This window comes from Capra hircus, chromosome 20 (genome assembly GCF_001704415.2).
Source record: "Capra hircus breed San Clemente chromosome 20, ASM170441v1, whole genome shotgun sequence".
Lineage (NCBI taxonomy): Eukaryota > Metazoa > Chordata > Mammalia > Artiodactyla > Bovidae > Capra > Capra hircus.
In genome coordinates, this window is record NC_030827.1 from 36,293,622 (window position 1) to 36,314,549 (window position 20,928).

The 20,928-nt window shown below is 40.8% G+C and overlaps 1 non-coding gene across 1 annotated transcript; it reads right to left on the reverse strand.

Annotated features, from left to right (window-relative positions):
• On the reverse strand, window positions 14,232–14,303 carry TRNAC-GCA. Its single transcript has one exon. It is a non-coding gene; the product is annotated as a tRNA-Cys (tRNA).

The following is a 20,928-nucleotide window of genomic DNA, read 5'->3' on the forward strand; positions in this document are numbered from 1 at the left end:
GGCTAAATTATGGACAAGATACAAAAAGCTCAACTGCTACTTCTGAGGGGCCTGGAACAAAAACAGGATGTTGAAAGTAGAAGTAGGGTGCTGGGCACGTTCCCTGCATTCAGCACCATGAAGGGGTGGGCAGATCACCTAAGCCACTCCTCCAGCCTGACCCCTGGATGCTCCCCTACCCTCACCCCATCTAAGGAACCAACTTGCTCCCCTCAGGGTTTCTTGTTTTTGTTCCCCACGGCTGTAGCAGGAGCCCAGATAAAGCTGTGTCTAAATTTCTTGCACAGCCTCTTATCAAATTCTATTGATTAAGGAAGACCAAGAGCCCTAGAGAAGGGAAGAGTTGCTGCCAGGTCTAGCATAGAACATCACCAGTGTATGCTTTCTGTCTTCTGATTCAAGACTACATGACTTAAAAGAACTCAAGGCTGTCATTACGGAATGAGCATAAAAGTCACAGGCTTGCCTGATTCTCATCTGGGTTAAGGGAACATTACCACCACCATCCCAAATAAAGTTTAAAGGCACCAAGGGAAGCAAAAGGAAAGTTGTGTCTTGAATATATCACGAGTTGTGCTGGTTCAGTCTACTGCTCACTCTAACATTTATCTGGTACCTACACGATGCTAGGAGAATCATTTGCTATTTTCCTTAAAGCTGAAAGCAGTTCTTTTAGGAAGAGACATAAACCTCTTAAGGCTTCCCAGGTGGTGAAGAATGGCTCATTGGTGAAAAATCTGCCTCCCAATGCAAGAGACGTGGGTTTGATCCCTGGGTTGGAAAGATCCCCTGGAGAAGAAAATGGCAACCCACTCCAGTATTCTTGCCTGGAAAATCCCATGGACAGAGGAACTTGGCAGGCTATAGTCCATAGGGTCGCCAAAGGGACGAACACAACTGAGCGACTAAACAAGCAAATAAACCTCCTCACTCCTCATCTTTACAACAACACAAAGAAGCTCAGAGAAAAGTGAAAATGAAAATGTTAGTCTCTCAGTTTTTCCAGTAGTCATGTATGGATGTGAGAGCTGGACAATAAAAAAGCTGAATGCCAAAGAATTGATGCCTTCGAGCTGTGGTGCTGAAGAAGACTCTTGAGAGTCTGTCGGACTGCAAGCAGATCAAACCAGTGTCCACCCGTGGCGGATTCATGTTGAGGTGTGGCAAAACCAATATAATATTGTAAAGTAATTAGCCTCCAATTAAAATAAATATATTAAAAACATAAACCAGTCAATCCTAAAGGAAATCAACCCTGAATATTCATTGGAAGGACTGATGCTGAAGCTGAAGCTCCAATACTTTGGTCACCTGATTTAAAGAACTGACTCGTTGGAAAAGACCCTGATGCTGGGAAAGATTGAAGGCAACAGGAGAAGGGGATGACAGAGGATGAGATAGTTTGATGGCATCACTGACTCAACGGACTCCAGGAGATGGTGAATGACAGGGAAGCCTAGCATGCTACAGCCCATAGGTTTGCAAAGAGTTGGACTGAGCAACAGTCTCCCAGCCATGTTCGACTCTTTGTGACCCCATGGACTACAGCCCGCCAGTCTCCTCTGTCCATGAGATTTCCCAGGCAAGAATACTGCAGTGGATAGCCATTCCTTTCCCCAGGGGATTTTCCTCAACCAGAGATCAAATTGGAATCTGCATTGCAGATTTACTGTCTGTGCCACCAGGGAAGCCCCAGAGCTCGGAGAGGCTAAGTGATTGGCTGAGCTGAATTCTGAGCCCAGTTGTGTTATCTGCACTACAAATGCCATGTTTCCCCAGGGGTGGGAGTGCCCACATCCTCCAGCAGAAAGATTTCCATGTGGGGTGGCGAAGATGCTGACAATTTGCTCTGTGTTAGGACTGCAGAGACAAGAGTTGCCGTTCATGTATGGAGACAGCGACGGACACTCCTGGGAGGTCATCTGATTTGAACTGTATTTCAGGCAGCAGCGGGAGATGAATGCTGGACCCATTCATGCTCTCCTGCCTGACTCATCCTGGCACAGTGGTACACAGGCTCTTCCCCTGCCTCCCATCATGGTAAATGGATACCAGTCTCATCCCCATTGACACCATGCTGGTGGCTATATAGACTGTGCAAGCCACAAACACAGCCAGAAGATAGATAGATAAAGCAGGGTGCCTTAATCAGCAGATAGACAAGAAAAGGTAGAGAAAGTTTAGAATTGAACAGAAAAAGATGCTGTTTAAAACTCCTGTGAAACATAAGCTGCATAGGAGTAGAGTAAAAAGGGTCAGAGTTTGAAACAAAAAAAAATTGTGTTTTCATCAATCTTAACTTAATGTGTCAGGGAACTGGATAAGTGATATTAAAAAAAACTTTTCATAAAGTCTCAATAAATCAGGTCCAAACTGACTTGTAAATTTCCAGGCAATCCACTCCTCACTCCAGCTCCCTGCAACCCCTACCCACACCCCACACCCCACCTCTGGAAACCACATAAACATATCAACAGAAGCAGGTTCCTCTCAAGGACAGGCTGCTACATTCTTCAGATTACTAAATCAGCATAAAAAGCCACCATTGTCTTGGCAAGACATTCATGCCACCGAATCTCCTACAGAATCACCCAGTTCAGGCCAGAGGGGGCTCCCAGCCAGCCACGGGGAGGTAATTGCACCAGTGCAACAGGGCAGGGGTGGGGTTGGGGGAAGGTCACTAATTTATCTTAGTGGGGTGCTAACTTTGAAGCACATTGAAGGCTACTTAAATGTTAACATTTCCAAAGGGAAAGCACAAACATCCAGCTTTCAAGCCATCAAATTTTTCTTTTAAGAGATAACCACCTCTGACTCAGAAGACAAATATTAAAAATAAAAATACCCAATCCAAACAAAAACCAGACCAGCTCTCCAGCAACGGTGCAATCTTGGTGGTCTCCAGGTAAAAGAAAAATATCAATAGTATGTGCCTGTGTGTGTGGATATGTGTCTAAGCTCAGTCCAACACAGGTTTTCTTTTCTTTTTTTAAACAGTTTCCTTTTCCCCACCTTTCAAAGGTTAGCTAAGTTATACAAGTCCATCTAACCAAAGAAAATCCCATTCATGTGTGATTAAACACAGTCTTTTAAAAGATAAACAGAAAAAGATATTTCATTAGCATGAAGCAAAAAGAGAACAAAAATACAACAATTCTCCATTCAACTCTTGATTCAATAAGGGGGAAATTGTCTTAAAGAATTGAAACATGAGGTTTAAGTCAGAGCACCATTGCCTGTTTTAGAAATTATTTATTCCTCTTTACCTGCAAAAAAAGAAAAAAAGAGAGAGAGAGAGTTGCAGGAGAATGTTACAAAGAAAGAACAAAATAGATGTTCTTTATTTGCATTCAAAAGTGAGACTTTAGTTGTTAAAGCCAGACTATAAACTTAAAACTGCAAGCTCTAAAGCCCATGTTTTGCCTTTTCCTCCTGCCAAGCTCTCTTCATCAGAAACCACTTTTATCTCTCACTAGTGTGATTACCTGGAGAAGGCAATAGCAACCCCACTCCAGTACTCTTGCCTGGAAAATCCCATGGATGGAGGAGCCTGGTAGGCTGCAGTCCATGGGGTCTCGAACAGTCGGACACAACTGAGCGACTTCACTTTCACTTTTCAGTTTCATGCATTGGAGAAGGAAATGGCAACCCACTCCAGTGTTCTTGCCTGGAGAATCCCAGGGACGGGGGAGCCTGGTGGGCTGCCGTCTATGGGGTCCCACAGAGTCAGACACGACTGAAGCGACTTAGCAGCAGCAGCAGCAGCAGTGTGATTACCTGTCTACTTTGAGTCGAGTGACTCATCCACAGGGAGAGAGCTGCACCCAGCTAACTTCTCCAGCAAGAATGTTCTCACTGCCCCTGGAGGGATGCCTTTCATGTCAGCTGCAAAAAATCAGCTGCACCTTTCTGGTTCGACCAGGACAAATCTTGGAGGAAAGAGACTAGTACTACACTGTCATTCCAATTCCTCTTCCATCCTCTTCCAGAAGATGATATAGGATTTAGATGTTGAAAAAAATGAGGCAGACTTTCTATTCTAAGTGGGTTTATTAGCCTAATTAAGCATCTCGGGCGACAGAGGACGAGATGGTTGGATGGCATCATTAACTCAATGGACTTCCATAAACTCTGGGAGATGGTAAAGGACAGGGAAACCTGGCCTGCTGCTGTCCATGGGGTCACACGAGTCAAACAAGACTTGGTAATTTAACAACAGCAAGTGTCTTGGGCTTTCCTCCTCTACCTCCACTGCTAGTCAGAAAACTGAAAAGGGGAGGGAAGACCCCTGCAGAGGATGTGCTACCATCTCAGAAGGGTTGAGGCTGAAAGGATTCCTGATTTTGTTTGTGGGGACACAGCATGTATGGATGTTAGAAAAGGTTCTAGTGCAACTTAGAGCTCTGAGTGTACAACTTCAGCATTGTAGAATCAAAGCAAAACATAAAGTCTGGGTTATTTTTTTCTCCTTTTGATATACATCTTTGTCCAGACAAAATTCTGTCTTGATACCATGTCTTTGTCTCCTGAGACCATCTGAGAAAGAAAAAACTCACCTACCCAAACAAACAAAAACCAACCAACTCTGGTTTTTATATAATTTTCAAATGCTGAAGTCATACATAATGGCATCCACTATGGTTTAAAATCTGTTTGCCTGCTTTCTCCCACTCATCTGTCCCCACCCACCCCGACCTGAAGCCTCTCTTACTTGTTTCCCTTGCCCTTCTTTGCTTTTTGGCCAGAGGAATGAAGTTTGTATTGCAAATTTCGGGCCAGGTGTGAGGTATTTAGATTAACCTTGGCAAAGACAGCAAAGATTAAGAAAAATATAAGTTGGCAGAAGACACTGCAGTAGATGTTTCCCCAGGAACAGGATTAACAAAGAAAAATAAAAGAAAAAGATGTTACATCCGGCCTATTTCAAAGACGTGAGAAAACACATGGATTGTATAAAGTAAGAGTAAGCTCCAAGTTGGCTCAATTCATAAAGAATTAAGGAGGCAGCAATAAAAAATGCGAGACTATAAATACAGCCATAGCCTTCCTTTATTTTGCAACCTCCACCTCCTGTAAACTCCGTACATGCCTTATATAAACTTTATTTGAATATTTTTCTTGGGACTTTCTTTTTACTCCCTGCCGACAGCCTCCCAGTTCTTTGACACTCACAATTCCAGTCTTTGCATCATCACCCAACATGGCCCATTTCCATACTAGTTCTTCTCATCACTCAAAATGTCTCCATCCCCAAGATCACCAGCTCTGGAGTTCTCCTTGCACACCACCATCTCTTTGTCTTCCATCTTTCTTTCTTATTCCTCCTGAGCCGAACCTCCCCCAACCCAAGCCCCTTTCTACTATTCTCATCCTTTAGCCCCACTGGTTTTGGTTCTATCCCCATCCAGCCCAAACTTCAGATCCCTTAGTTCAATGAAGCTCTGGCTAGAATGTCTTATCTGGGGAATCCCCAGGCTCTTTATTCTCCGTTTTCCTCCAAGAGAAGCTGAATTTCACTGGAAAAGCAATCTATCACAAATGCCCATTATTTGACTCCCAAGTTCTCTTTCTCGTGCCCAGGAACCTTATTTTTGAAGTATTTCCAAGGGTACTTAAGACAACATTATGTTCTTTCTGTGTATCCCAGTTCTTTCGCAATTATCTCTCTCTCTTTTTTTTTTCTTTTTAGCCCAGCATATGAAATCTTAGTTCTCTGACCAGGGATTGAACCCACACCCACTACAGCAGAAGCACAGAGTCTTAACCATAGGATCATGAGGGAAGTCCCTGCAATTATCTTTGCTGCCTAAGCCCACGTTTTTCTTCTTCACCTATTCATCTAAAGAGGTGTCATGTCCTGCTGACTCTGTCTCCACAATAGTGGTTAAATTGGCCTCTTCCTCTTGGTTTCAGTTCCTATCCCAGTTCATGCCCCCGTAATCTCTGCTTGGCAGTCTCCACCAAATCCATCCTGCTCACCCAATTCTGAGCCTCCACTTTCCAATCATTCAATCCTGCAATCATTTCAATCCCATGATGAAGCCTCTAGGGTCCCCCTGTTGGACACCATCTAAAATATAATGAACCCCACAGCCCAGCACAAATCCATCTACAACACAGCTCCAACTTGTCTTTCCAGCCCCAGCCCTCGCTTTCCCACCATTCTTGAACCAAACTGGAAAAAGACACATTATTTTCACACTTCTGTACTTTTTGATCATTTCCCATCCATCCCTATTTGTCTTTCAAGCTTCCGCCATCTTTCCAGGCTCCTCTCAAATGCCTTCTCTTCCACAAAGCCAGTGATCTTTCGTTCCTTTGGACTCCGCTAAGAGTGACTTCACCTCATTCTGTCTTGGAGTTTACTTCTATGCTTGTCTATGTTGGATGCCTCCTGAGAAGACTTCTTCTTCTTCTTCTTCTTTTTTAGCTTTGTATTCCTACAGGGTTTGTAAAGTGTCTTCCATAATATAGGAGCCATATAAGTATTTGTGCAAAGTTAAAAAAGAAATCAAGCAGCTGGATCTGCCCCTTCACGTCTCTGCTCTTATTTGGAGTGGGGAGTCCAGGAGTCCCTTTACTTTTCTGGGTTTTACTTGGTAAAGAAGAGCTTTTATCTAAACTACTAGTCTAACTCAAATGCAATGTATTTCTTCTGCTAGTGGAATAAATTTTGGAAAAACAATGCTATTTCCGTAAGAAAAATTGCCCCAAATGGGAAGTTCTAGGGACTTCCAGTTGCAGCATTGTCACCTTCAGGGCTAACTGTACATAATCGTATTTAATGGGGAAAGGGCTGGGGAGCTGGGTTGGGATCCTAGTGCTGTCTGACACCTCCTGACCCACCCTCCTGCCCCTCACATTTTTATGTGCAGATATTTAGACTGCATGTTGTTTCCCCAAGACTTAAAATGAATTCCACAGAGCCCTCCTTTCAAAGTCTTATTGGGTCTGGTGAGAAATGATGACGGGAGCGGGGTCTGCCATTATTTATTGTTTAATTTAATTTCCTGAGTCCAGTCTCACCTCTCCCTGCTCTCACCTCTTCCTACGCCCAGTCCAAGGTTAAATGGTGACCCCTGTTCTGAAAGTGGCATTGTAACTTATTTATTTAAGTTATTTATTTATTGGTTTTAGGTAGCTCCTACTACAAAAGACCATACTTAGGCTCTTCTATTCTGCTAACTCAAGGAAACATGTTTTGCTTTGTCCTTTTCATAAACCATACAGCAACTGAGAGCATAAAGGATACTTTTTGACTCTTGGAGACAATACTGAACATTATGGCACACTGATGAGTTTGTAGGATGAATGATACTACATTAAGTATTATTGTTATGTATGTTATAAACAGATATGTCATGGTGACACTATAACATTCACCAAAGAACAGGAAGGAACTAGGAAAAGTAAGACTCTGAGAAAATCATGGGAGCGCCCTATGGCCCTTGGTCATGAACTTGAGAACTGGACAGCACTATTACCATTAGTTTACTTTCCAACTCATGCTCATTTAATCCAGGTGGCATCTTGATGAAACCAGCAGAGACAGTGTTATTAGCCCCATTGAACAGATGAGAGGACTGAGTCCCATGCTGCTTGTCAACGGGCACACTGGGGACTGAGAGTCACCAGCCAGGAGTCCTGGGTTCTGGTGCCATCATCTTGCCATCATATTGCACTGCCCCAGTAAAGCACTAGGAAAACATTAATTCCAAAGCCTGGGTTTTCAAAATGAGAGAAAGAAGGCACAGACAAGGCCCCCCAGCTAGTTGGGCAGAGAATGGGTGAAAGCCAGGCCTTGTGACTCCCCAGCCGCAAACTCTCTCTGCTCACTAAAAAGGAATAAATTACATAAAACCCAAACAGTTCTGAGACGCTATTAATCATGCCGCAGTCCACGTAAGTATTTAAACTGTCAGAAATATCAGGATGTCCAAGAAGGCAACAAGGCTACCTGAACAATTAAGAAAACAATACTGAACTATAAGTATGTGCTTACAGCTGTATACTAAAAAAATGTACAGTAAAGTTAACAAATTTAGTGATTTTATATATCATGCAATATACACGATGATCTGTATGACATATTATCAAATCTAGTGAGCCTATATGTAATTACATAACCTATAATTACATATAATCAACTCAGTGATTATATATAAATTTGATGATATATCATTTATATCATATATATTATATATGGACTTCTCTGGTGGCTCAGATAGTAAAGAATCTGCCTGCAATGTGGAAGACCCAGGTTCAATTCCTGAGTCAGGAAGATCCCCTGGAGAAGGAAATGGCAACCCACACCAATATTCTTGCCTGGAGAATTCCATGGACAGAAGAGCCTGGTGGGCTACACAGTTCATGGGGTCACAAAGAGTCGGACATGACTGAGCGACTAACACACACACATATATTATATGTAATCACACACATTCTGTTGGGCAGATGAAAATTAAGCAAAAATGGAAAGTAGGTCACACTTGACAACTTCAATTAGCATCATACAATCTGAAGTATACTTTTTCAGTCCTTTTAAGTCTTCTGGCATCTGTTTTCAGCACCAGTGACATCAGTTTGCCCTGCTAACTTGCACCCTTTATTTTGCCATCTCATGCCCTGTGTTCCCTTCATTTAGCACTATGGCCACCCTGATGTACTACTTTCTCCTTCATCCCCAACACATGCATGCACACACACACACACACACGCACGAGTGTGAATGCTTGCCTTTGCTCTTGCTATTTTTTCTACTTAGAATACTACCATTTGTTTTTGCTCTCCGGCTAAATATAAATATCACTTCTAAGTCTCAAGCTTGCTTCCACTCTCAATTAGATAACACCTTTCCATATTGAGACACCTGACATAAATGAATCTCAAAATAATTACATTGAGTGAAATGAAACAAAAAAAGGATATGCTGTATGGAGGAGAGTGAAAAAGTTGGCTTAAAACTCAACATTCAGAAAAACAAGATCATGGTATCCAGTCCCATCACTTCATGGCAAATAGATGGGGAAACAATGGAAACAGTGACAGACTTTATTTTTCTGGGCTCCAAAATCACTGCAGATAGTGACTGCAGCCATGATATTAAAAGACACTGGCTCCTTGGAAGAAAAGTTATGACCAACCTAGACAGCATATTAAAAAGCAGAGACATTACTTTGCTAACAAAAGTCTGTCTAGTCAAAGCTATGGTTTTTCCAGTAGTCATGTATGGATGTGAGAGCTGGACTATATAGAAAGCTAAGTGCTGAAGAATTGATACTTTTGAACTGTGGTGTTGGAGAAGACTCTTGAAAGGTGCTTGGACTGGAAGGAAATCAAACCAGTGAATCATAAAGGAAATCAGTCCTGAATATTCATTGAAAGATCTGATGCTGAAGCTGAAACTCCAATACTCTGGCCACCTGATGCAAAGAACTGACTCACTGGAAGACCCTAATGCTGGGCAAAAGGAGAAGGGGATGATAGAGGATGAGATGGTTGGATGCCATCACCAACTCAATGGACATGAGTTTGAGCAAGCTCCAGGAGTTGGTGAAGGACAGGGAAGCCTAGCAGGCTGCAGTCCACGGGGTCGCAAAGAGTTAGACACAACTGAGTGACTGAACTGAACTGAGTATGACTCCATTAAATTCGAGAAAATGTAAAATAATTTATAATGATAGAAAGCAGATCATTGATTTCCTGGGGACAGTAGAACAGCAGTACAGGTTGGGTAAGGACAGGAAAATTCTGAAAGAGATGGGAATACCAGACCACCTGACCTGCCTCTTGAGAAATCTGTATGCAGGTCAGGAAGCAGCAGTTAGAACTGGACATGGAACAACAGACTGGTTCCAAATAGGAAAAGGAGTACATCAAGGCTGTATATTGTCACCCTGCTTATTTAACTTCTATGCAGAGGACATCATGGGAAACTCTGGACTGGAAAAAACACAAGCTGGAATCAAGATTGCCAGGAGAAATATCAGTAACCTCAGATATGCAGATGACACCACCCTTATGGCAGAAAGTGAAGAGGAACTAAAAAGCCTCTTGATGAAAGTGAAAGAGGAGAGTGAAAAAGTTGGCTTAAAGCTCAACATTCAGAAAACGAAGATCATGGCATCCGGTCCCATCACTTCATGGCAAATAGATGGGGAAACAGTGGAAACAGTGTCAGACTTTATATTTTTGGGCTCCAAAATCACTGCAGATGGTGACTGCAGCCATGAAATTAAAAGACGCTTACTCCTTGGAAGAAAAGTTATGACCAACCTAGATAGTATATTCAAAAGCAGAGACATTACTTTGCTGACTAAGGTCCTTCTAGTCAAGGCTATGGTTTTTCCAGTGGTCATGTATGGATGTGAGAGTTGGACTGTGAAGAAGGCTGAGCACCGAAGAATTGATGCTTTTGAACTGTGGTGTTGGAGAAGACTCTTGAGAGTCCTTTGGACTGCAAGGAGATCCAACCAGTCCATTCTGAAGGAGATCAACCCTGGGATTTCTTTGGAGGGAATGATGCTAAAGCTGAAACTCCAGTACTTTGGCCACCTTATGTGAAGAGTTGACTCATTGGAAAAGACTCTGATGCTGGGAGGGATTGGGGGCAGGAGGAGAAGGGGACGACCGAGGATGAGATGGCTGGATGGTATCATCGACTCGATGGAGGTGAGTCTGAGTGAACTCTGGGAGTTGGTGATGGACAGAGAGGCCTGGAGTGCTGTGATTCATGGGGTCGCAAAGAGTTGGACATGACTGAGCGACTGAACAGAACTGAACTGAAGGACAGGAAAAGGGAAGGATTACCAAGAAGTACAAGAAAACTGGGGGATGATAATATGTAGTATGTTGATTTTGTTGATGGTTTCATAAGTGTCTAAATGCCTAAAATTATCAGTGTACACTTCATATGTACAGTTCATTCTACATCAATTACATCCAAGTAAAACCACTCAAAATTTTAAAGAATGCTTTTCCTGTGTATTCTTTCCATATGTTCTGTGCATATCTCTATCTTAATGCTCACTGTATTTCAACCATTTACATCTTATGTTCAGTTAACCAGAATGAAATTAGTTAAGGATTTACTAGTCCTTGGTGATAAAGAGTTGGTGATTAATATTGGGGCACCAGTATTATATATAATAATAGACTGTCAATATTGGCGGTAACTGACACCAACAGCGCCTCTTGGAGAAGACTAGTTAGCTTAGCTATTTGATGTATTTAAGAGCTCTATGCTTCCCCAGAGGCTCAGCTGTAAAGAATCAGTCTGCAATGCAGAAGACACAGGTTCAATCCCTGTGTCGGGAAGATCTCCTGGAGAAAGAAATGGCAACCCACTCCGTTATGCTTGCCTGGGAAATCCCATGGACAGAGGAGCCTGGCGGGCTACAGTCCATGGGGTTGCAAAAGAGTCAGACACGAATGAGCAACTAAACAACAACAAACAGCATTCAGCATCTTTCATCTTTGTCATATCTCCAACTTTGTACAATTCTCCCCCTTTTTATTTTTCCTTACATTTTCATCATGAATTATGCCACCACTCCTAACCCTTGGTAGGATACTTTCAGTTCCATAATCTAAGAATCTACGACAACAGTAAGACGTTTTAAATTCAAAATTTGTAGTCATTTAAGATTTCTCTAATAGTGATTTGGTGAATAAAATCTGTTTTCATTTATGAGATTGAAAGCCTAGTAATTGACTTGCCAGGCTCAATGTTTGTGTTGAAACACTTAATACATTGTGATGCACTTGATAAAAATTACATAAATAGATTCAGATAATGCCTTATTTCAGATTCAGAGTTGATACTTTCAACAAGTACTTATTAAAAGAATAAATGAAATGAACATTGTTAAATATCTGAAAAACTTCTTCAAAGATTATTAGTTGTCTTTTCTCCTGCCTCTGTTTTGAATAAACCTTCCCAGACATTTTATCCACTGTGGGCATTTTTCAAAGAACTATGATTCTGACCCGATGCTGAGGGGAAAAAAAGACCCTCAGGCTTGGAAAGATTGAAGGCAGAAGAAGAGGGTGACAGAGGATGAGATGGTTGGACGGATGGCATCACCAGTTCTGTGGACATGAACTTGGATGAACTCTGGGAGATGATGAGGGACAGGGAAGTCTAGCATGCTGAAGTCCACAGGGTCACAAAGTCGGACACAACTTGGTGACTGAAAAACAACAAGATTCTGACACATTTTTTCCTCTTCTACCGCTTGGATCCTGCTGCTGCCATCCCTGCCAAGCCTGCTAAGCTCTCGGCAGGTCACTTTCCACATCTCGAGTGCCTACAGACACGTCACCACTGTTGCACATGCTGTATCTACTGGGCTCGGATGTCTCTGCCGCCTCCCTGTTTGCCGTCCCACAGACCTTCTAGATCTGGATCAGGGCACTGCCGCCTCTCCTGTTGGGTACTTCTGCTCCACCAGTGCTGACACATTGAGGTTCTGGAGGTGATGAGTTTCTGCTGGTGAGGTGGAGAACATTGCCCTCTCCATGTCATGTGGCTTTGCCCCCAGTCTCTCCAAGTTTTGATTCCCAGCCTCCTCTGTCCCCAGGACTTAACACATGATTTCTTGGAGGGACTGGCTTCATACTAGCTTCTTTCTGCCTCGCTCTCCCTTTAGGAAAAATTCTGCCCAGAAATTGTCTCCAGGGACTTCCCTGGCCATCCAGTGGTTAAGACTCTGTGCTTTCAATGCAGAAGGCAATGTTCGAGGAGCAAGGATCCCACAGGCATGGCATGTCCAAAAATAAATGAATAAAATAAAGAGCTGTCTTCCACTGGAAATCAGGTTCTACCATCAGCTAAGACATGTTGATCAAAGAGTAAAAGCTCAACTTTCAAATCACTGTCAATTAAACTTTTTTGTTTTAAAAAGTGTCTCCATTCCTTGTGCACATAGATTTCTACAAATGTGCCCTTAGAGGCGTGGTTTGAGGCATGTGAATCTGGAACCTATCTTAGGCTCCATCTAGGACAAGAGATGCTACACACACTTTTTGTACAAAATTGTGTCCAGTTACAAAATAAATGTGAGCATTCAGTTTTTCATTACAAACACTGTCTTAAATTTATCACATTATAAGCAGATTCTCAGAATACATATTTGGCTTTTATTAAGATTCCCCTCCAAAAGGACAGTTTCCTATGAAATATGACTTCTAAAAGACCTATAAAGCTGGAATACTTTTAAACATTTGAGCATGTGGTTCTGGAAGAAAAGCAAGAGAAGCTGGCATGGAAAATCTGAACATTTGCGGGATTTGATCCAGATGATTTCAACTATTAAGAGAATTATTTAATGGCCATTCTCATGTACTTGTTTTGTCACTTTCTTTTCAGCTCTGATGTGAATACACTAGCTTTTCTGTCTTCGATTATGAACAGAGCACTACTAGAAAATTGGGAGCTTGGAAAAGAGTAACAGTGGTGATTGAATGAATGGCAACAAAAACTATAAAAGGAAACATTTAAGGAAATAAACCTCTATATTTACATGAAATATATTTAGCATAAACTCACATCTGAAATGTATATATGTGCATATACAGAATAGCTACTGATAAAAAAATATTTTACTTTTCCATGTGACATTTATTATGTTGTTCTGTGAAAGACTAGATATCAGATGATAGAAGCGACTGGAACAAACCATTTCATCTGTTTGCCTCCGTCTAGGTAGGTCTTCTGCACTATGCATGAATTCTTAGATGAGGCACTTACACAGTTCTCCACCTGGGCAAATTGCTGGCATAACCACACAAATTATTAACTTCCTCTATATTTATCCTTACCCATTAGCATTTCCTTGGTGCCCTGGGACAGGCATAATTAAAGATAGGTATAGTTCACGTTTTTCTTTTTTTAATTAAAAATATTTATTTATTTTATTTCATGTTTTTCAATCAATAAACATTTATTAACATACTCTGTGTAAATTATCATGCTTGATACTTGGGGGGAATTTGTAGAAACTAGCAATACCTTGTGGTTTGGTGGTTTAGTTGCTAAGTTGTGTCTGACTTTGCGACCCCATGGACAGTAACCCACCAGGTTCCTCTGTCCATGGGATTTCCCAGGCAGGAATACTGCAGTGGGTTGCTATTTCCTTTTGTAGGGGATCTTCCTGACCCAAGGATTGCAACTGCATCTCCTACATCTCCTGGACTGCAGGCGGAATCTTTGCTGCTGAGCCACAGGGATCTTCCCAACCCAGGGATCGAACCTGGGTCTCCTGCATTGCAAGCAGATGCTTTAACCTCTGAGCCACCAGGGAAGCCCATATAAGATTGAGGGTATCCTCCCTAAGATAGAATACATTCCTCAACTGAGTGAAGAAAGCCTTTGCACATTTAATAGAGTAAAAGTTGCTCAGCTGCATCCAACACTTTGTGACCCCACAGATTATAGGGAAGCCCATTTAATAAACATTTAACACATTTAGAAATGACTGCTGAGCCCTGGTACTTCTGCACAGTACCTCAGCTGGGCTATGTTGTGTCCTGTTGTGCCTGCAGAAAAAGTGAAAACAGCATCAAAATCCTAGCCCTCAAACTGTGGCTTCTCAGAGGAAAAACAGTGTCAAAAGGGAAGAAAGACAAGAAGACATCTACACTACATCAGGCAAATGCTTCCCTGGTGGCTCAGATGGTAAAGAACCTGCCTTCAATGCAGGAGACCTGGGTTCAGTCCCTGGGTTGGGGAGATCCCCTGGAGAAGGGAATGGTGACCCACTCCAGTACTCTGGCCTGGAGAATTCCATGGACAGAGGAACCTGGTGGGTTACAGTCCATGGTGTCACAAAGGCCATGGTGTCAAGTCAGACCTGACGGAGTAATTAACACTTTCAGACAAAGAGAACAGTTGAGCAAAATGAAAATTAGTCCCTGGCAACCATCCACATAAATGCACACATAAACACATGCAGACACACACACACAGGTCAATAATGCAAAAGATAGAAACCAACTTAGATGCAAAAACAAAAATCAGAAGGAAATTCTTCACAAGTCTTCTGAGCTACAGCAAACGGAGTGAGAAGATAAATTCAATAAACAAGAGCCCATAGTAAAGATGATCAAACAATAAAAAGAAAGTTCCCTGGTTGTCTAGTAGATAGGATTCAGCCCTCTCTCACAAAAGGATGAGATAAACAGGAAAGTCACAGAAGTAAGAGAATAAACTGAAGGAAAAAATAGCAGCATCTATGATTACATTTGAGACTACAAGATATACACTAGAAAGTGTTAGTCTGACTAACTTTGCAACCCCAGGGATTGTAGTCTGCCAGGCTCCTTGCTCCATGGAATTCTTCAGGCTAGACCAACTTAAAAATAAACTTAATGGTATGTAGGAAAGTGATTACAAATGCACAAAATAAATAGCAAAAAGCCAAATGCAATGAAAAGAAGCTAATTGAAATAGAGAACAAAATTAATACAACATAAAATACTGTTTCTGAAAAAATTTAAATATGAGTTAGAGAAAGTATTAAATGGTCTAATACAAGCAAACTGTACTCGAATGAAAAAAAATCAACCTCTCTTCAATATATGGAAATCAATCAATGTGATACACCATATCAACAATTGAAAGAAAAAAACCATATGATCTTCTCAATAGATGCAGAAAAGGCCTTTGACAAAATTCAGCACCCATTTATGATTAAAAGTCTTCAAAAAAAAATGGGCATAGAAGGAACCTACCTCAACATAGTAAAGGTCATATATGATAAGCCTGCAGTAAACATTATTCTCAATGGTGAAAACTGAAAGCATTCCCCCTAAGATCAGGAACAAGACAAGGGTGTCCGCTTTAACCACTATTATTCAAAATAGTTCTGGAAGTCCTAGTTACAGCAATCAGAGAAGAAAAAGAAACAGAAGGAAACCAGATTGGAAAAGAAAAAGTAAAGCTCTCACTGTTTGCAGATGACATGATACTGTACAGAGAAAACCCTAAAGGTAGTATAAAAGAATTACTAGAGCTAATCAGTGAATTTAGCAAAGTTGCAGGACACAAAATCAATACACAGAAATCACTTGCATTTCTATATACTAACAATAAAAAATCAGAAAGAGAAATTAAGGAATCAATCCCATTCACCAGTGCAACAAAAAGAATTAAATATCTAGGAATAAACCTACCTAAGACAAAAGAACTGTATGCAGAAAATTGTAAAACACTGATAAAAGAAATCAAGGATGACATAAACAGATGGAGAGATATTCCATGGATATATTCCAGATATTCCTGGGTTGGAAGAATCAATATTGTGAAAATGAGTATACTACCAAAGGCAATCTACAGAGTCAGCATGATCCCTATCTAATTACTGATGGCATTTTTCACAGAACTAGAACAAAAAAATTTCACAGTTCATATGGAAACACAAAAGACCCTGACTAGCAAAAGCAGTCTTGAGAAAGAAGAATGGAGCTGGAGGACTCAACCTTCCTGACTTCAGATTATACTACAAAGCTACAGTCATCAGGACAGTATGGTACTGGCACAAAACAGAAATATGGACCAATGGAACAAGAAATAGGTACCTTATTTTTGACAAAGGAGGCAAGAATATACAATGGGACAAAGACAGCCTCTTCCATAAATGGTGCTGGGAAACTGGATAGCTAAGTGTAAAAGAATGAAATTGGAACACCTCCTAACACCATTAGGAAGGAAGTTTTGCTATCAACTTCTCTCCTCAGTGGGGACAAAGAAAGTGAATTCACTCAGTCATGTCTGACTCTTTGCGACCCCATGGACTGTAGCCCACCAGGCTCCTACATCCATGGAATTTTTCAGGCAAGAGTACTGGAGTGGGTTGCCATTTCCTTCTCTAGGAGATCTTCCCAACCCAGGGATCAAACCTGGGTCTCCCACACTGCGGGCAGACACTTTACCATCTGAACCACCAGGGAAGCCCACCATACACAAAGATAAACTCAAAATGGATTAAATACCTAAATGTAAGACCAGAAACTATACAACTCTTAGAGGAAAACATAGGCAGAACACTCGATGACATAAATCAAAGCAAGATCCTCTATGACCCACCTCCTAGAATAACAGAAATAAAAACAGAAGGAAACGAGTGGGACTGGATTAAACCTAAAAGCTTCTGCACAGCAAAGGAAACTATAAGCAAGGTGAAAAGACAGCCCTCAGAATGGGAGAAAATAATAGCAAATGAAACAGCTGACAAAGGATTAATTTCCAAACTATACAAGCAGCTCATACAACTCAATGCCAGAAAAACAAACAACCCAATCAAAAAGTGGGAAAAAGACCTAAGCAGACATTTCTCCAAAGAAGACATATAGATTGCTAACAAACACATGAAAAGATGCTCAGCATCACTCATTATTAGAGAAATGCAAATCAAAAACACAATGAGTTATCACCTCACACTGTTCAGAATGGCCACCATCAAAAAGTCTACAAACAATAAATGCTGGAAAGAGTGTGGAGGACAGGGAACAGTCTTGCACTGTTGGTGGGAATGTAAATTGATACAGCCACTAAGAAAGACGGTATGGAGATTCCTTAAGAAACTAGGAATAAAACCACCACATGACCCAGCAATCCCACTCCTAGGCATATACCCTGAGGAAACCAAAACTGAAAAAGACACATATATCCTATTTTTCATTGCAGCACTATTTATAATAGCTAGAACATGGAAGCAACCTAGATGTCCATCAACAGATGAATGGATAAAGAAGTTGTGGTACATATACACAATGGAATATTACTCAGCCATAAAAGGAATGCATTTGAGTCAGTTCTGATGAGGTGGATGAACATAGAACCTATTACACAGAGTGAAGTGAGTCAGAAAGAGAAAGATAAATATCATATTCTAACTCACATATACGGAATCTAGAAAAATGGTACCGAATAATTTATTTACAGGGCAGCAATGGAGAAACAGACATAGAGAATAGACTTATGAACATGGGGAGAGTAGAGGAGAGGGTGAAATGTATGGAAATAGTAGGATGGAAACTTACAGTACCATATGTAAAATAGATAGCCAATGGGAAATTGCTGCATGGCTCAGGAAACTCAAACAGGAGCTCTGTATCAACCTAGAGGGGTGGGTTGGGGAGGAGAGATGGGAGGGAGATTCAAAAGGGAGGGGACATACGTATACCTACGGCTGATTCATATTGAGGTTTGACAGAAAACAACAAAATTCTGTAAAGCAAGTATCCTTCAATAAAAAAATAAAAATAAGAAAAGATCTGAAGCAGAAAAAAAAAAGAAAGAAAAAGTCCAGTTTTGACAAGATGCCCAACTGAACAATTTAATACCAACATTAATAAAATAAAATAAAATAACTAATTTCCTCTAAATGTTAAAAAACAATAAAAGTTCTGACATATATCACAGCATGAATGAAATATAAGAACATAATTTAGAGCTAAAGAAGCTAAATAAAATAGTAATACTGTATTATTTCATGTATATAAATTTTAAGAACAGGCAAAATTAGTTTATGATGATATAAATCAGGAAAGGATACAGCGTTGTCTACTGGAAAGAGACACCAGGAAATTTTCTGAGGTGACCAAAATATTCTAAATTTTGATTAGAGTGATGGTTACACAGGTCAAAGTTCATTGAGCTGTACACTAAAATTTATTAATTCCACTCTATATAGATTAAATTTCAACCATATATGCTCTTAACACTAAAAATCAAAACAAAAAGAAAACTCTTAAAGGCTCTATTGTAATAATTTATTCATTTTGAAAACATCTGGTTATTTTTATTACCCAGTGTGGTGCCTGGTTCTGATATTCTTGAAACACACTGTTGTTTTCTCTTAGAGCTTTGTAGGCATTTATACATTATCTTCTGGCACCAGATGTTGCTGCAGAGAAGATTGAGGTCAATTGTAATATCCATACCACATGATCTGAGATGATTGGTTATTTTTCTGTCTAGATAGACAAGAGTTATCTAGAAATTCATTATCTTAGTAGTAAAAGTAGTATCCATGAAAATTTTTTAACAAATTGATATGATCTTGAGGTTGCTTTTTTTAAATTTTTTTTAATTAATTTATTTTTTATTGAAGGATACCTGCTTTACAGAATTTTGTTGTTTTCTGTCAAACCTTAACATGAATCAGCCATAGGTATACATATATCCCCTCCCTTTTGAACCTCCCTCCCATCTCCCCTCCCCAACCCACCCTCTAGGTTGATACAGAGCCCCTATTTGAGTTCCCTAAGCCATGCAGCAAATTCCCATTGGCTATCTATTTTACATATGGTACTGTAAGTTTCCATACTGTAAGTTTGTCTCTGTATGTTTATTCCTTAATTCTTCTAGGTCTTTGTTAATTAATTCTTGCATTTTTTCCATTTTGTTTTCAAGGTTTTTTTTTTTTTTTTAATCATCTATTCTATCGTTATTCTGAATTCTTTTTCAGATAGTTTGCATATTTCCTCTTCATTTATATGGACTTCTGTGTTTCTAGTTTGTTCCTTCATTTGTGTAGTATTTCTCTGCCTTTTCATTAATTTTTTTAACTTATTGTATTTGAGGCCTCATTTCCCCAGGCTTCAAGTTTGAATTTTTCCTCCTTTTGGTTTCTTCCCTCCTTATGTTGGTCTAGTGTTTTGTGTAAGCTTCGTGTAGGGTAAGATTTGTGCCCAGTTTTTGTTTGTTTTTCCTCTGATAGGCAAGGCTGAGTTAGGTGGTAATCCTGTCTGCTAATGATTGGGTTTGTATCTTTGTTTTGTTTGTTGTTTCAGTTCAGTTTAGTCGCTCAGTTGTGTCCAACTCTGTGACCCCACGAATCGCCGCACGCCAGGCCTCCCTGTCCATCACCAATTCCCGGAGTTCACTCAGACTCACATTCATCGAGCCTGTGATACCATCCAGCCATCTCATCCTCTGTCGTCCCCTTCTCTTCCTGCCCTCAATCTTCCAATGAGTCAACTCTTCGCATGAGGTGGCCAAAGTACTGGAGTTTCAGCTTCAGCATCATTCCTTCCAAAGAAATCCCAGGGCTGATCTCCTTCAGAATGGACTGGTTGGATCTCCTTGCAGTCCAAGGGACTCTCAACAGTCTTCTCCAACACCACAGTTCAGAAGCATCAATTCTTCGGCGCTCAGCCTTCTTCACAGTCCAACTCTCACATCCATACATGACCACTGGAAAAACCATAGCCTTGACTAGAAGGACCTTAGTCGGCAAAGTAATGTCTCTACTTTTGAATATACTATCTAGGTTGGTCATAACTTTTCTTCCAAGGAGTAAGCGTCTTTTAATTTCATGGCTGCAGTCACCATCTGCAGTGATTTTGGAGCCCAAAAAAATAAAGTCTGACCCTGTTTCCACTGTTTCCCCATCTATTTGCCATGAAGTGATGGGACTGGATGCCATGATCTTCGTTTTCTGAATGTTGAGCTTTAGGCCAACTTTTTCACTCTCCTCTTTCACTTTCATCAAGAGGCCTTTTAGTTCCTCTTCACTTTCTGCCATAAGGGTGGTGTCATCTGCATATCTGAGGTTATTGATATTTCTCCCGGCAATCTTGATTCCAGCTTGTGTTTCTTCCAGTCCAGCGTTTCTCATGATGTCCTCTGCATAGAAGTTAAATAAGTAGGGTGACAATATATAGCCTTGACGTACTCCTTTTCCTATTTGGAACCAATAGGACTGTTGTTTCATGTCCAGTTCTAACTGTTGCTTCCTGACCTGCATACAGATTTCTCAAGAGGCAGGTCAGGTGGTCTGGTATTCCCATCTCTTTCAGAATTTTCCACAGTTTATTTGTTTGTTGTTTAGATGGGGCATACTGCACAGTGTGCCACTGGTAGTTGGGTGATGCTGGGTCTTATATTCAAGTGGTTTCTTTTGTGTTGAGTTCTCACTATTT